The 18,150-nt window shown below is 45.3% G+C and overlaps 1 protein-coding gene across 1 annotated transcript in view; it reads right to left on the reverse strand.

Annotated features, from left to right (window-relative positions):
* Positions 1-18,150, reverse strand: part of TMCO4 (transmembrane and coiled-coil domains 4) — a 125,753-nt gene that overhangs the window by 3,951 nt on the left and 103,652 nt on the right. The window lies entirely within an intron of this gene.

Below are 18,150 nucleotides of genomic sequence, written 5' to 3' on the forward strand. Positions count from 1 at the left end.
GGGGCTCACAGTCTTAATCTCTATTTTACAGATAAGGGAACTAAGTCACAGAGCAGTGATGTGTTACCCAGCAGGCAAGTGGCAAAGTGGGATTAGAACCGAGGTCCTTCTGAATCCTAGGCTCTATCCACTAGGACACCCTGCTTCTCACAGCCTTAACTGGGTATTGTCATTTCTCCTCCTCCTCTCAGGCCAGAATAATAATAATAATAACTGGAATTTGTTAAGCACTTACTATATGCCAAGGGACCAATGCCCCGACAAAGGGCTTATCACCCAGCAGCCAACATGTTGGCTTAGTGCTGGCTCCTCTCTCCACTAGCGTCAATCTCTGGGGTCTCGCAATTGGTAAGCTGGCTTAGTTTTTCCCACGTCATGTCCTCTGGGCAAAAGTGGTCAGGGAAGAACACACGACTCTGAAAGGAAAGCTCCCCCCTAGACTATAAGTTTGTGTGGGCAGGGAATGTGTCTACCAACTCTGTTCTATTATACTCTCCCAAGCTCTCAGTACAGTGCTCTGCATAAATACCATTGAGAGCCATCCACTTGCCAGTAGCAGATCAAACTGTATCCTGTAATACTTTTCAGCCAAAACAGTCACAGACCCATCTCTGCCCTCTAGGAACTGGCACCTTCCAACAGATGATCTTGCCATAGGTGGTTAAATTCATACAAAGGCAAAGCCACCGGGCAGTTATGTGGCTAGAACAAATGGAGACGGAAGAATGAAACTTTGGATTCATAGGTTCCACCCAAGAGCCCGGGTTTCAGAGTCAGAGGATGTGGATTCTAATCCCGGCTCCACCCCTTGTCTGCTCTGTGACCGTGGGCAAGTCACTTAACTTTTCTGTGCCTCAGTTACCTCATCTGCAAAATGGGGATTAGGACTGTGAGCCCCAGGTGAGACAGGGACTGTCCAACTTGATTACCTTGTATCTACCCCAGTACTTAGAACAGTGCTTGGCACATAGTAAGTGCTTAACAAATGCCATTATTGTTATTATTATTATTAAGTACTTGTGGTCATTATAAGTCTGTTCCTGTGGGGAGTCTGGCTGTGGAGCGGGATCGTTTGTGGACAGGAATGGGGACAGGGAGGTTCCTTTTGGCTGCTGGGATGGCGGGAGAATTTTGCAGGAGGGGAGGAGAAGGGCATCTGAGGGGTTGGGGGAAATTCATACAGTGGGGATGGGGTGAAAGGGGAGGAGGCTGGGAAACAAATAGCTTCAAAATCGGTCCCTGTGTTCTGAAAAAGGATGTTGGGTCCAGCGTAGAACCTCTTGATAAACACCAGTATGCTTTTCCTCTGCAGCTGATTGCCAGCAGGAAGTGAAAGAGCATGGCTCTGGAGGGGCTGGCACCTTAGATTCCGCCCTGGCCCACGGAGCAACTCTTTCCGCGGTCAGAAAGATGCCGCTTGTGCTTAGGTGAGCCGGGAGGACAGCTATCCGGGCTTTGTGAAAAGACACATCTTTAAGGGAAAACTACAACTGAAAAGAAGCACCCCTTCAAGATGCAGTATGAGGATATTCAAATTGCGTACAAGGCAGATCCTTTCGCAAACCAGATATCCGGAAAACTCATTTAGATAAAAGTGGCTGATTCACTGGGTTTTCAAAATTTGCCAGCAATAAGCTCCACGATTAGTTCCTTGTTACTCTTTAAGCGCTTACTATGTGCTAAGCACTGTAACCCCTAGGGAATCTCTGGGAAGGAGATTCCCAGCCCTGCAGGAGTTGGCCCAGGAGCAGATGCAATAGTCAAGGCGAGAGAGGAAAAGCGCTTGAATCAGCGTGGAGGCGGTTTGGATGGAGAGGAAACAGTGGATTTTAGTGATGTGAAGAGAGAACTGACAGGATATGGGGATGGATTGAATAGGTGGGTTGAAAGAGAGAGATGAGTCCAGGACAGCGCCCAGATTATGGGCTTGTGTGATAGGGAGGATAGTGGTATTGTCTACAGGGATGTGAAAGATGGGGGAGGACAAGGTTTAGGTGGGAAGGCAATGAGTTGTGCTTGGAAGCAGTCCAACAATTAATCAATGGGATTTATTGCCACTTGCTCTCTCCCTTTTTCCCTCCCCAACCACCATCTTCAACTGTTTACTCTCCAGTGACTTTGTCCCCACTGGTTTCAAACATGCTTATGTCTCTCCTCTTCTAAAAAAAGTCCCTTGACCCCACAGCCCCTGACGGTTATCACCCTTTCGGTAAGATTGGTGATGTAATAATAACTGTGGGAAGCAGCATGGCATAGTGAATAGAGAACGGGCCTGGGATTCAGCAGGTCATGGATTCTAAATCTGGCTCCTTCACTTGTTCGCTGTGTGGCCTTGGGCAAGTCACTTCACTTCTCTGGGCCTGTTACCTCATCTGTGTAAAGGGGATTAAGACTGTGAGCCCTATGGTGGACAGGGACTGTGTCCAACCCGATTTGCTTGCAGTGGTTAGTACAGTCCCTGGAACATAGTAAAACACTTTACAAATGCCATTATTATTATTATTGTTATTATTTGTTAGGCCCTTACTTTGTGCCAAGCATTCTCCTAAGAGTTGGGGTAGATACAAATGAATCAAATGGGACACAAGCCCTGCCCCACTTGGGACTCAGTCAAAATAGGAGGGACAGCAGCTATTCAATCCCCATTGAACAGATGAGGAAACTGAGGCACAGAGAAATTAATTGACTTGCCTGAAATCATTCATTCATTCATTCAATCGTATTTATTGAGCGCTTACTCTGTGCAGAGCACTGTACTAAGCGCTTGGGGAGTACAAGTTGGCAACATATACACAGCATATACACACACAACATATACAACAAATCACACAGCAGGCACGGTAGAGTTGGTGATTTGTAGTTATATTTATATCTGTTACTGTGCTGAAAGCTCACTTCCCCCTTCAAAGCCCTACTGAAAGCTCACCTCTTTCTGGAGCAAACTGGATTTCTAAAACAGCACAGGTTTGGGAGTCAGAGGTCGGGGGTTCTAATCCCGGCTCTGCCACTTGTCAGCTGTGTGACTTTGGGCAAGTCACTTCACTTCTCTGTGCCTCAGTTACCTCATCCGTAAAATGGGGATTAAGACTGGGAGCCCGACATGGGACAACCTGAGAACCTTGTATCTACCTCAGTGCTTAGAACAGTGCTTGGCACATAGTAAGCGCTTAACAAATCCCATCATTATTATTAAAATATAGATCCAGTAATAGTATTGATTGAGTGCCTGCCTGGTGCAAGCACTGTACTGAGCGCTTGGGAAAGGACCACCAAAGAAGAGCCTTGGAGAAGCAGCGTGGGCCCAGTGGAGAAAGCATGGGTTTGGGAGTCAGAAGGATCTGGGGTCTAATCCTGGCTCTGCCACTTGTTTGCTGGGTGGCCTTGGGCAAGTCATTTCACTTTTCTGTGCCTCATTTTCCACATCTGTAAAATGGGGATTAAGATTGTGAGCCCCATGTCAGATGGGGACTAGGTCCAAACTGATTACTTTGTATCTACTCAGTGCACAGTCCAGTTCCCGGCACATAGTAAGCACTTAACAAATTCCACAAAAACCCATCGGCCTCCCCGACAGTTCAGTGAAGCCATCCTGCTCTCAGAAGGCTGTGGGGTGGGTTGAGAGGGAAGGGTAAGTGAGTTAGGAAGTTCTTCTGGTGCTCCCACAGAGTTCCAGAAAGTTCTAGAAAGTGAGACCCTTCAAAGAATAGGTGTCTAGTACGTCTTTCTGTGGCATTCTGAGCGCCTTATAGACATCAATTGTTCTGTTTCAACAATGTAAAGTAGGTAGAGAAGGCTGGGAAAAGGAAAGATTTAATGGGCAGTGCTCCCACTCTCCCATACTGATGATAATAATAATAGTATTTGTAAAGCACTTACTCTGTGCCAAACACCGTGTTAAGCGCTGGGGTAGGTACAAAATTATCAGGTCGGACACAGTCCCTGTCCCTCATGGAGCTCCCAGGTTAAGACTGATCTAAGACAGAGATCTCTGTCTCGCTGCCGACCTCTTGCCCGTGGCCTTTCCCTTGTCTGAAAGGGTTCCTTCTCCTGGCCCGGTAAGGGGTTTGATAAGCGCTTAGTTCAGTGCTCTGCACACAGTAAGCGCTCAATAAATACGATTGATTGATTGATTGATACTTGGAAAGTTGGCAGAGATGGGGGTTTGCAGACGCAGGTGGCCTGCAAGGTGGGGAAGCTGTGCTAATCACACTGCGACTGCAATGGAAACGGCCCAACTCCTGCTGGCACCCGTGACCCACCCTGGATTAGCAGTTCTGAAAACCAGGAGGGTCTGGGAAATGGTCCGCCCCCACAGCTTGGGCGCTATTTCCCCGTGGTCATCTGCCGGAGGACTGAGGGGGTCAGGAAAGCAATCCTTTCATTTCGGGGGGTTCCAATCAAGTGGAAAACGAGAGCTGGGGTGAAGGCTGGATTAAGATCACAATGGAGACAGTGAATGGGTCCTTTCCTTTGGAACTTCACTTAGAGTGTGCTGAGAAAACTGAGAATTAGAGGAGATGGGAGGCTGTCCCCCACCTGCGGGAATTTTAAAAACTAAGCGGGAAAAACTGGGGAGACTAGTTCCACCCGAGGGGGCACAATAAGGTCTTCTGGTTGGATTCCATCCCTGTAAACCTAGACCCCAGTGCAGAAGGGTGGGGGTGGAGGTGAGGGCGGGTGGGATGTCTATTGTTTCCCTCCCCCTGTTCTGATTCTTCTGATTTTGACTGCCAGCACCCAGGACACAGTTGGCTTGAGAGACTGCGTGAGCCTTATTTTTTATGAGATGGTATTTGGTCAGGAAGAAAATAGATGGGGAGAAGGAGAGCGAATGTCTTTAGGAATTTTCCCTTGGAGAAGGGAGGGGAGATGGGTGGAGAAAGACCCTACAATTCAATCAATCAATCAATCATATGTTTCGAACCTCCCCGTCTAGACTGTAAGCTCACTGTGGGCAGGAAACCTGTCTACAACTCTGTTATACTGTACTCTCTTAAGTGCTTAGTAATGATAATAATTTAAGTATTAAGCGCTTACAAAGTGCCAGGCACTGTACTAAGCGCTTGGGTGGATTTAAGCAAATCGAGTTGGACACAGCCCCTGTTTCACGTGGGGCTCACAGTCTCAATTCCTATTTTACAGATGAGGTGACTGAGGCCCAGAGAAGTGAAGTGACTTGCCCAAGGTCACATGGCAAACAAGCGGCGGAGCTGGGATTAGAACCCATGACCTTCTTGCTCCTTGGCCCGTGCTCTATCCACTATGCCATGCTAGGACAGGTGTCCTGCACACAGTAAGTGCTCAATAAATATGATTAATTGTTTGATTACTGTGGGAGAGAACAGTAGAATTATTAATGCACACAGTAAGTGCTCAATAATACCATTAACTGATTTGATTAGACAATCCATCTCTCAAGGAGTTTATGATTTAGTTGAGGAGGCAGACTAGAAAATGATTTACAATAAGGGGAAGAAGGAAAAATGATGTCGAGTGAGGGCTGGAGTTATGTGGGATGTGAACTGATATGTAAAGAAGTGCTACGGGTGTTTGGAGCAGAAGTGGTAGAGTGGTAATTGGGGGCTATAACCTGATGAGATGAGAATTAATCTGGGAAGGCTTCATGGAGGAGATGTAATTTCATAGGGCAGGTGGTAGGTTACAGAATTTGAAGAGGGAGGGAGTTCGAGGCAGGATGGAGGGCTTGAGGAAGGGGTGGGAAAGAAGCAGTGTGGTCAAGTGGTTAGAGCACAGGCCTGGGCGTCAGAAGAACCTAGGTTCTAATCCCGGCTCTGCCGCTAAATCCTGTCGGTCCCACCTTCACAACATTGCTAAAATCTTCCCTTTCCTCTCCATCCAAACTGCTATCCCGTTATACAATCACTCATCCTATCCCGCCTGGATTACTGCATCAGCCTCCTTGCTGACCTCCCAGCCTGCTGTCTCCCCCCATTCCAGTCCAAACTTCACTCTGCTTCCCAGATCATTTTTCTACAGAAACGTTTAGGATACGCTTCCCCCCTCCTCAAAAAAGTCCAGTGGTTGCCGATCCATATCCACATTAAACAACAACTCCTCACCATTGGCTTTAGAGCATTCAGTCACCTTGCCCTCTTCTACCTCACCTCGCTACTCTCCTACTATAATCAGGCCTGCACATTTGGCTCCTCTAATACTATCCTCACTGCACCTCAATCTCATCTATCCCACTGCTGACCCCAGCCCACGTCCTGCCTCTGGCCGGGAAAACCCTCCCTCCTCAAATCCGACAGACAATTACTCTCCCCCCCGCCTTCAAAGCCGTATTGAAGACACATTTCCTCCTAGAGGTCCCCCTTTCCTCTTCTCCAACTCCCTTCTGCATCACCCTGACTTGCTCCCTTTGTTCTTTCCCCCTCCCAGCCCCACAGCACTTATGTACAAATCTGTAATTTATTTATTTATATTAATGCCTGTCTTCCCCCACCCCCAGACCGTAAGCTAGTTGTGAGTAGGGAAAGTGTCTGTTTATTGTTGTATTGTACTTTCCCAAGTGCTTAGTACAGTGCTCTGCACACAGTAAATAAACAAAATGGATATGATTGAATGAATGAATGTTGTGTGACTCGGCAAGTCACTTCACTTCTCTATGCCTCAGTTCCCCAGATGAGGTAACTAAAGCACAGGGAAGTGAAGTGACTTGCCCATCGTCACTCAGCAGACAAGTGGCGGAGCTGGGATTAAAACCTAGTTCCTCTGACTCTTAGGCCCATTCTCTATCCACTAGGCTAAGGTGCTTCTCTTCCTGGCTGTCGTTATCTCAGTTGCTCTGAGGTTCACGTGCTCCGATGTGCAGTTTCCTTTGACCACCTGGTGAATCATGAGTAATTTGCTTAGGCCCAAGAAAGCTTTTGTGTTTACAGGATGTTGCTGTGCATTTGTGGAAGTTCGTGTATTTACTGAAGCCTGCACAATTAGTGAATTGTAAGCAATAGAATCTAGTTTGCCTGGTCCCTGACCTTCCTCTTTTCTCTCATTGTCATCTGAGAATTAAGTCCTTAGGTTGAGAAGTAGCATGGCCTTGCGGGGTAGAGCAAGAGCCTGGGAGTCCGAAAGACCTGGGTTCTGAATCCGGCTCCTCCACTTGTCTGCTGTCTACTTGTTTTGTTGTTTGTCTCCCCCTTCTAGACTGTGAGTACGTTGTTGGATAGGGACCGTCTCTATATGTTGCTGATTTGTACTTCCCAAGTGCTTAGTGCAGTGCTCAGCACACAGTAATCGCTCAATAAATACGGTTGAATGAATGAGTGAATGGGCAAGTCACTTTGCTTTTTATTATTAATAATAATACTAATACTAATAATGGTATTTGTTAAGCACTTACCATGTGCCAGGCACTGTTCTAATACAAGATACAAGATAATTGGGTTGGACACAGTCCCTGTCTCACACTCTTAACCTCATTTTACAGATGAGAGAACTGAGGCCCAGAGAAGTGAAGTGACTTGCCCAAGGTCACTCAGCAGACAAGCGGCAGAGTCGGGATTAGAACCCATTTCCTCTGACTCCCAACCCATGCTCTTTCCAGGAAGCCACGCTGCTAACCATGTAAGCATTCATGGTTAGGCTTAAGGATAGATGTTGACTTTTCTGTCATGGTGTTGACCGAACATTGAACCGTTGAGTTGTTGATCGCTGGGATTTAGGCATTTTGTTATACTTGGTCGGTTGTTCTGCCACAAGGAATGTTCAAAGGAATTCACCATCCTGGGGTATGTAGCAAACTCAACCCTGGGACTGCTGCCAGCCTCTGACCACCTTCTCCAAAAGACCAAGACCCATCCCCAACCCAGCCCACACTCAGCAAAGCAAGACGCCGATTGGCATAGTGGATAGAGCCCAGGCCTGGAAAGAGCATGGGTTGGGAGTCGGAGGAAATGGATTCTAATCCCGGCTTTGCCACTTGTCTGCTGTGTGACCTTGGGCAAGTTGCTTCTCTTCTCTGGGCCCCAGTTACCTCATCTGTAAAATGGGGATTAAAACTGTGAGCCCCCTGGGGGGCAACCTGATTACCTTGTATCAACCTCAGTGCTTAGAACAGTGCTTGGCACATGGTAAGCGCTTAACAAATACCATAATTATTAATTACTATTATTATTACATTACTCCTAATCTCAGCCCTAATTCCTCCTTTGTTGATTATTTGGGCTATCAATGAGTTGATTTTGGGAAGCAGCGTGGCTTAGTGGAAAGAACACGGGTTTGGGAGTCAGAGATTGTGGGTTCTAATCCCACCTCCACTACTTGTCTCCTGTGTATCCTTGGGCCAGTCACTTAACTTCTCTGTGCCTCAGTTACCTCATCTATAAAACAGGGATTAAGACTGTGAGCCCCACGATTGACAACCTGAATACCTTGTATCTACCCCAGCGCTTAGAACAGTGCTTGGCACATAGTAAGCGCTTAACAAACACCATTATTATTATTATTATTTTGTGATCATTCTCTTTTACATCATTTGACTTTAGTGGATTTATTTTTTGTGCCATACCCATTCTTCCCATTCATAGTATCAGCACTGTTGGGGGTGATTGCGAAGCAGGGCTTGGGGGCTGAGGAACTTGTAGGGAGTGAGCCAAGGGGACAAGATTGAAGAGCGCCTCAGAAAGAAGAGCTGAATACTATCTCCAAGAAGAGCAAATATAGGATGAGGGAGTAGGAAGGGCTGGGGATTATACGCAAACGGCAGCACACAAACACACACATACAGAAGAAGGAGCCAGCATAGCAAGTACAGAGAGGGAAAAGGGTTAGATAAGGGGGAGGGAATCCTGATCACAAAGGGAGACCATAAAGAAGACCCTTGACCACCAGGATGACACCAGGAATTTGGGATTAGAAACCTGGAGCACTCAAGAAGAACTGCCGGGGTACCTAAAGAACCTGGTTTGATTCTAGGAGGGTGGCCCGGGTTAAAGGAGAAATACCGTCCCTGTCTTCTAGACACTCACCGTTCAGTGAGGTAGACATGGCAGGCCGACTACAGTGAACAAGTTCCGCACATTAAATAGTCGGCTTTGACAAGAATGAATTAGGGGAGCAGGGTTGGAGAATGGTTAGAGTGACTTTGGTTAACCTTTGAGAAGAATACGCGGAGTGCACAAGGAGAGAGATGGGGGAAAATGCAATTGTATCCAGCTCCTTTGCGGGTCACTCACAGCCAGGAATACCCAAGAAACCCATTGAAGGTAAAGAAAACTGCCCTAGGGAGAAACCAGGGATTTGGAGAGGGTCCTTAGAATGTGAGTCCCATGCGGAACCTGATTATCTTCTAATCTACCCTAGTGTTTAGTAAGCTGCTTGGCACATAGTAAGCGCTTAACAAATACAACAATTATCACTGTGGTCTCTGTTCTGCTGGCTGGGAATCGGTTGGTGTGTTGGCATGAGATTGCCCCATCCACCTGTATCCGGTAAAGCGGAATGCTTCGGACCGCCTGTTGCTTTGGCTCTTTCTTGGCTGGTGACTATCAGCATGGCTTAGTGGATAGAGCATGGGCCTGGAAGTAAGAGGACCTGGGTTCTAATCCCGGCTCTGCCACACGTCTGCTGCGCGACCTTGGGCAAGTCACTTAACTTCTTTGGGTCTCAGTTACCTCATCTGTAAAATGGGGGGTTAAGAGCCCCATGTGAGACAGGGACTATGTCCAATCTGATTAACTTGTATCTACCCGGGGGTTTAGAGCAGTGCTTGGCACATAAAAAGCACGTAACAAGTACAATAGGCAGACCGAGGTCATTGTGACTCTTGGATGTTCTCATCCAGGAATCCACAACAGAAGGAGCTTGTAGACAACAAGCCCCAGGGGTCATTCCAAAGCAAAAAAAACACTAAGCAGCAGAAATCATCAAACCTTTAGAAAGCATCTTATACGCAGAGAAGGGCAGGGTGCTCTATGATGCAATGGTGCACAGTAGGGGAAAAGAACAGTCCTAAAACAGTCTCACCTCTTTAAAAAGGCACCAGGAAAACTTGCCAATTAATAGAATCTAATTGAAACTCTCCAACCAAGAACTGTGATTTTTCTAGGAAAATGGCAGGGTAAACACAAAGGGAATTCTAATCACACCTAATTACCAAGAGGAGGAAAGCACCACCTTCCTTAAGGTGTCTTTGATACAATAAAGAGCTAATAAGGTTCAACTAGGATCCTGCCAGGATGGCAGTCTCAAGAGGGACAGGAGAACTAGGAGTATTCGATTCACATTTAAATGCGTGAGAAATTAAGGCTTTTGAAGAGAGGGAGAGGAAAGTTTCTGGTGCTTTCAACAAATTCCTTATTGGAGATAGGCTCTTTGTGGGAAGCTCTGAGCTGTTTTGCCTCCATCCTAGAATGATTAAAAGGAATCAAATTTAAGAAGAAGAAAATAGCCACACCCTCTTGGTTGGATATGAAAATAGTTTCTTAATCTTTTGGGTCATGTGAGGCACAAAAAGGGCCAATTTCGCTTATTTTACTACTAGTATCCCTCCTGGGGGAATGTGGCCTGGAAAATGTTTTAATGTGGGCTTGCGCATTTGTTTTTTTTTATGGTAGTTAAGCGCTTACTATAAGCCAGGCACTGTACTAAGTGCTGGGGTAGATACAAACTAATCAGGTTGGACACAGTCCGGGGCTCACAGTCTTTATCCCCATTTTCCAAATGAGGGAACTGAAATACAGAGAAGTGAAGTGACTTGCCCAAGGCCACACAGCAGACAAGTGGTAGAGCTGGGATTAGAACCCAGGTCCTTCTGACTCACAAGCCTGTAATGTAGCCACTAGGCCACAGTGCTTAAGGGGTCATCACGGCTTTGGACCTATTCAAGTTCACTGAAGTACATAGTCAATTTCTGCCACAACACATAAAGCACAATTTGGATAGACCATGATGGACAAATAGGGGGACATGGTTACCATAGGGTTATAGCATGATTTAAAAATGCATTTATTAATAAAAAGGTATTTATTAATCGCTTAATAAATACCACTGGTTGTTTGTAATGCTGGAATGCTATTTCAAGCATGACAGCATCATGTGGAAACTCTGTTTTTAGTCCTTCATTAATACTGCAAGGGGGATCAAGAGCAAGTATTTAATATTGTTTTCTAGAAACTGATTTTTAAATAGTGCAAATTGGTTCCCTGTGAGGGCTAAAGACCACTGATCAGTGTCAGCTAAGTTTCAAAGAAATGTCTGAGAAACATTAAAATGCAATAATCCACGACAAGATAATTCCTTGAATTTCACTTGCCAACTGTTTTCGAAACATCTTCTTCATAATCCCTCATTTTCCATTGAAACAACTGTTGACACAACATCATTTCTGGATAACACAGGGTTGCAAGAATACAACTACCATGATTTAGGAGAAATACTGTATTCTGCACAGAGCTTCTTTTGTTGGCTTTTACAAGGAAGAAACCCAGTGGGAATATGTTCTCTGAAAGAAAGAGTGACCTTTTCCTCCTGTTGTGTTTGGGTATGGGATGGATTTAACGTACATTAATCTCCTGAGGAATATGGCAAAGGGCTGCCATTGATTTTAGTGGCACAGAGACCTGCAGAACTGGAACAGAACTGGCCGCTGTATGTTCTCATGACATTTGGTAGTTGATTCAGTTGAAGAATAATGGTCAACTTCCTAGTGGCTCATTCTGAGTTGTTGGCATCTTCTTCATTTTATCAAGGAAGAATCTGAAGCAAAACATTCTAGGGGTCCAAGAGCCAAGCTCCCTCAAATTCACTCTATGGCAGAGTGGATAGTGCACAGGCTTGGGGGTCAGAGGGTCATGGGTCTTAATCCCAGCTCCACCACTTGTTTGCTGTGTGACCTTGGACAAATCACTTCACTTCTCTGTGCCTCAGTTACCTCACCTATAAACTGGGAGTTGAGTCTGTGAGCCCCACGTGGGACAGAGACTGTGTCCAACATGATAAACTTGTATCTACCATTGTGCTTAGTACAGTGCCTGGCGCATAGTAAGCATTTAACAAATACCACAATTCTTATTCTTATCCCTCCACCCACTCTCCAACCCTCCTCCCCAAATTAACTGCTGCCAATGCCAAGCTTTTAATGTGCTAATTTGTTCACTGTAATCGGCCTGCCTTGTCTTTCACACTGAGCTGAAAGTTTCTAGATGACAGGAATGGTACTCCTCCTTAAACTTGGGCCACCCTCCTGAACCAAACGGTGTTCTTCAGGTACCCTGTCAATTTTTCTTGACTGCTTTAGGAGACAAATCCAAAAGTCCCGGCTTGATTATTGCATCAGCCTTTTTCTGATTTCATTCATTCATTCATTCGTATTTATTGAGCGCTTACTGTGTGCAGAGCACTGTACTAAATGCTTGGAAAGTACAATTTGGCAACAGATAGAGACAATCCATATCCAACAGTCTAGAGGCTCCCTGCCTCTAGTCTCACCCCAATCCAGTCCATACTTCACTCTGCCACCCAAACCATTTTTCCACAGTGTCATTCTGCTTACGTATTCAAAAGCCTTAAGAGCTACCCATTCTTCTCCACATCAAGCAGAAACTCCTGAGCATCGGCTTTAAGGCAGTCAATCAACTCTCCCTCCCACATATCCACTCTTTCTCCTACTACAAGAGAAGCAGCGTGGCTCAGTGGAAAGAGCCTGGACTTGGGAGCCAGAAGTCATGGGTTCTAATCCCACCTCCGCCACTTGCCAGCTGTGTGACTTTGGGCAAGTCACTCCCTTCTCCAGGCCTCAGTTCCCTCATCTGTAAAATGGGGATGAAGACTGTGAGCCCAACGTGGGACAAGGTGATCACCTTGTATCCCCCACCCCAGCGCTTAGAACAGTGCTTTGCCCATAGTAAGCGCTTAACAAATACCATTATTAGGGAAGCAGCATGGCTCAGTGGAAAGACCATGGGCTTTGGAGTCAGAGTTCATGGGTTTGAATCCCGGCTCTGCCAACTGTCAGCTGTGTGACTTTGGACAAGTCATTTAACTTCTCTGGGCCTCAGTTACCTCATCTGTAAAATGGGGATGAAGACTGTGAGCCCCCCGTGGGACAACAGGATCATCTTGTAACCTCCCCAGTGCTTAGAACAGGGCTTTCCACAAAGTAAGTGCTTAATAAATGCCATTATTATTATTACTACAACCCAGTTCATACTCTTTGCTCCTCTCAAGGGGACTCTCCTCCATTTTCCCGCCTCTGACCTCTTGCCCACATTCCCCTCCGCCTGGAATTTCTTCCCCTTTCAAATTCAGCAAACCACAGCTTTCCCCACTGGCATGTCAAAGCCTTTCCGAGATCCCATCTCCTCCAAGAGGCCTTTTGCGATTAATCTTTCACCTCCCAAGTTCATATTCCCGCTTACTGCCTCTCTAACACTTTTGCATCACCTAAGCACTAAAGTAGTCACAATCTTCTGTAACATTTTTACACTTATCTTACATACCTTTTATTTAAGAACTAACTTAAATAGGGGTAGCAGCATGGCCTAGTGAAAGAGCACAGGGCTGAGATTCAGAAAACTTGTGTTCTAATCCCATCTCTGCCAGTTGCCTGCTGTGTGACTGTGGGCAAGTCATTTAACTTTTCCACTTTCCCACTTTTCATTTAACTAGAGAAGCAGCGTGGCTCAGTGGGAAGAGCCCGGGCTTTGGAGTCAGAGGTCATGGGTTCAAATCCCGGCTCTGCCAACTGTCAGCTGTGTGACTCTGGGCAAGTCACTTAACTTCTCTGTGCCTCAGTTACCTCATCTGTAAAATGGGGATTAAGACTGTGAGCCCCCCATGGGACAACCTGATCTCCTTGTAACCTCCTCAGCGCTTAGAACAGTGCTTTGCACATAGTAAGCACTTAATAAATGCCATTATTATTATTATTATTTTCTGTGCTCTAGTCTCCTCATCTGTAAAATGGGGATTCAATGCCTGTTCTTCCTCCTTACACTGTGAAGGCCATGTGAGATAGGGACTGTGTTTGACCTGATTCTTTTGTATCTTCCCTAGTAAGCATTTAACAAATATAATAATGACAATAATAATGACAATAATACAATTTATGCACATATCTCCCTTCCTTTGTCCTCTGTAGATTATTTTAGAGCCTGACTCTCCTGCTGAATTGTACTCTCTTTTAGGACAGGGAGCCTGTCAACTAAGTTCTCTGTCCACAGGTGGTGGTCATAAAGTACCACTGATTGATCGACTGAAGTCCCTGGCCCCATGAAGTATGGTCCCGAACTGACTTTCATTGTGACTTGGTATGTGTTATGAATATTTCAAATTTGACCAGGTTAAAACCAGTTAAGATTTATCATGAACTGGGGATATGGTGGAGCAGCTGGGATGGTAGTTGGAGTCAGAAAGCCTGATATTAGTCAATCAATCTTGTTTATTGAGCACTTACTGTGTGCAGAGCACTGTACTAAGCAGTTGGGAGAGTATAACAATAAACAGGTGAGGGTGAACTCTTACACGACTTGGGATGGATTTAAGTCCTTTCTAGACTGTGAGCCCATTGTTGGGTAGGGATCGTCTCTATATGTTGCCGATTTGTACTTTCCAAGCGCTTAGTACAGTGCTCAGCACATGGTAAGTGCTCAATAAATTCATTCATTCATTCATTCAATTGTATTTATTGAGTGATTACTGTGTGCACAGCACTGTACTAAGCGCTTGGGAAGTGCAAGTGGGCAACATATAGAGACGGTCCCTACCCAACAGTGGGCTTACAGTCTAGAAGGGGGAGACAGAGAACAAAACAAAACATATTAACAAAATAAAATAAATAGAATAAATATGTGCAAGTAAAATAGAGTAATAAATACGTACAAACATATGCACATCATAAATATGATTCAATGAATGAATGTAAGTACCAGCATTAGATGGAGGAGCTCTGGATTGGATTTTGTTCCCTTTCACACCTTTAATTTGGGTTTAGACCCTCAGATTCCACTTGGTATCATGGTCACCTCCAATAGCTTCAATAGCCTTTTTCCTCCCCGTTTCCCACTTCACTGCAAATCACCTCATCCCTCCTCAATCTCTGGGTGGTCACCACACTGTTATAGAAGGCTGCCGTCTTTAGTCTGTTCTAAATTTCCAAAACTTTTCTCCACTATTCCCCAGTTGTTGCGATACAGGGTCCACTCCTCATTTGAACAAACAGCAATCAGCCTGATCTGTTTCGATGTAATTATTCGCTCAGTCTCACTAACGGGAGACAGCATAAGGTGCTGTACCAATCGGTTACACTGTAAGCTGCGGGGAGGCTTTCTCTAGCAGTGAGGGGCGAGTGGGTGGGTATTTCATTTGTTATCCAGTGACAGATTTAGATAAACGAGGCCAATAGGGAATGAAAACGAGGAAGAGGCAAGGAGAAGACGGCGGGGGCAATCCAAATCGGAATTACGGAGCAGAACACGCTAATCAATGTAGGAGGGATGCCACTTCGGCAGTGCTCTACTCAAGCAATCCCCGGCTCCGTGCGGAGGTGCCAACTTTTCATTTGGAGCATTAGGGGGTGAAGAACAGGCGGGGGATTTTAGGAGAGATGAGGGCTGGGAGGGGATAGGTTTCAAATAGATTGAATAGGCCAGAAAGACACTATTTTGGGGTTTTTTTAAGCTTTGAATAGAAACTCTCAGCTCCTGGGGAGCAGGGATTGTGTCTATCAACTCTGTTGCATTGCGCTTCCCCAAGTGCTTAGTAATAATAATAATAATGATGATGATGATATTTGTTAAGCGCTTACTATGTGCAAAACACTGTTCTAAGCACTGGGGAGGATACAAGGTGATCAGGTTGTCCCACGTGGGGCTCACAGTCTTAATCCACATTTTACAGATGAATAATAATAATAATAATAATAATAATACTAATAACTATGGTATTTGTTAAGTGCTTACTATGTGCCAGGCACTGTATTACATGCTGAGGTGGATACAAAAAAATCAGGTTGGACACAGTCACTGTCCCCCATAGAGCTCAATTCCCATTTTACAGATGAGGTAACTGTGGCACAGAGAAGTGAAGTGACTTGTCTAAGGCCACAGAGCAGACAAGTGGTGGAGAGGGAATTAGAACCCCTCCCAGGCCAGTTCTCTATCTTTCCTCAGTAGTGTTTAGTATAGGAAGCACTTACTGTGCTGTACTGAGCACTTAGAGTAGTGCTTTCCACACCATAAGCACTCAGTAAATACCACTGATTGATTGATTGATTGATTCTTAGTGAGCCGGGATGAGCGAGCCCGGAAGTTGAGCTCAGACCCCGGAGGGGTGTGTGTGTGTATGTTAGCTATGGTGTTGGATGGAAGGGCTTGTGAACAAGCGTGAGCCATTGGAATAGGTGAGTACAATAGAGTAAGTTTTGCAAGAATATGATGGTGGCAATGTAGGAGAACTGGGTGTGTTTCTTGGTGATAAGTTGTGTTTTAGGGAGAAACATTACCAGTTTCAAAACTCTAGGAGACACTATAGTGCATGTTCCGTTCATTGTAACAATAGTCATTGTGGTATTTGTTATGTGCCAAACCCTGTACTAAGCACTGAAGTAGATACAAGATAATCAGGTCAGACACCCAGTGTCTGTCCCACACGGGGCTCACCGGTCTAAATATAAAGAAAAACAGGGCAAACAGGTACTGAATCCCCATTTTCCAGGTGAGGAAACTGAGGCTCAGAAAAGTTTAATAATAATAATAATAATAATAATAATAATAATAATAATGATGGTGTATGTTAAGCTCTTACTAGGTGCAAAGCACTGTTCTAAGCGTTGGAAATGGCTTGGTCATGGACACCGAGCAAACAAGCAGAGAAGTTAAGGATGAGAACCCAGGAACTCTGACTTCCGGGTCTGGGCTCTGATGGAGTTTTCTGTCCAAAACGGTGGAAAGACCTCGGTCCCATTTTGAAGATTTTGAGACCAAGAACCTGAGGCGCTGAACCAATTGGTTACATTGTAAGCCGCGGGGAGGCTTTTCCTAGCAGTGAGGGGTGAGTGGGTGGGTACTAAACTGATTATGGATGGTCAGTCAGTCATTCAATGGTATTTATTGAGTGCTTACTGTGGGCAGAGCACTGTACGAAGCGCTTAGGAGAGCACAATGTAGCAATATAAGAAACACATTCCCTGTCCACAATGAGCTTACAGTCTAGAGGGGGAGACAATTCTTCATTCCCTCTACCTGGGCTGCTCCTAGGACAGTGGATGCAAACAAGAAAGTAGCCCAGGCAGGGGAGTAGCAATTGTGTAGTGCCTGCAATAATTTTAGACCCACAGGACCCATATATAGCCAAAATGATCACTGCATAAATTTGATGTTATGTTGTGGTGCCACTGATCAATAGGCAGCTGGCAGGAAGCTGCTTCAAAAGGCGCTCCGGTCTTCGCTGCCCATGTCAGCTCGTAATTTTCACTACTCAGGCTGGACCTGCCCACTGCCCCTGATGCCCAAGGTGAGGTGAAGCAGCATGGCCTAGTGGATGGAGCTTGGGCTGAGGAGTCAGAAGCTCACGCGTTCAAATCCCAGCTCTGCCCCTTGTCTGCTGTGTGGTCTTGGGCAAGTCACTTCACTTCTCTGTGCTTGTTAACCTCATCTTTTTATTTATTTATTTATTTATTTATTTATTTTACTTGTACATATCTATTCTATTTATTTTATTTTGTTAGTATGTTTTTGTTCTCTGTCTCCCCCTTTTAGACTGTGAGCCCACTGTTGGGTAGGGACTGTCTCTATATGTTGCCAACTAGTACTTCCCAAGCACTTAGTACAGTGCTCTGCACACAGTCAGCGCTCAATAAATACGATTGATTAATTGATTGATCTGTAAAATGGGGATTCATTCATTCATTCAATCGTATTTATTGAGCGCTTACTAAGTGCAGAGCACTGGACTAAGCGCTTGGGAAGTACAAGTTGGCAACATCTAGAGATGGTCCCTACCCAACAGCGGGCTCACAGTCTAGAAGGGGGAGACAGACAACAAAACAAAACATGTGGACAGGTGTCAAGTCATCAGAATAAATAGAAGTAAAGCTAGATGCACATCATTAACAAAATAAATAGAATAGTAAATATGTACAAGTAAAATAAATAGAGTAATAAATCTGTACAAACATATATACAGGTGCTG

Source organism: Tachyglossus aculeatus, chromosome 5 (assembly GCF_015852505.1).
Source record: "Tachyglossus aculeatus isolate mTacAcu1 chromosome 5, mTacAcu1.pri, whole genome shotgun sequence".
Classification (NCBI taxonomy): Eukaryota; Metazoa; Chordata; class Mammalia; order Monotremata; family Tachyglossidae; genus Tachyglossus; species Tachyglossus aculeatus.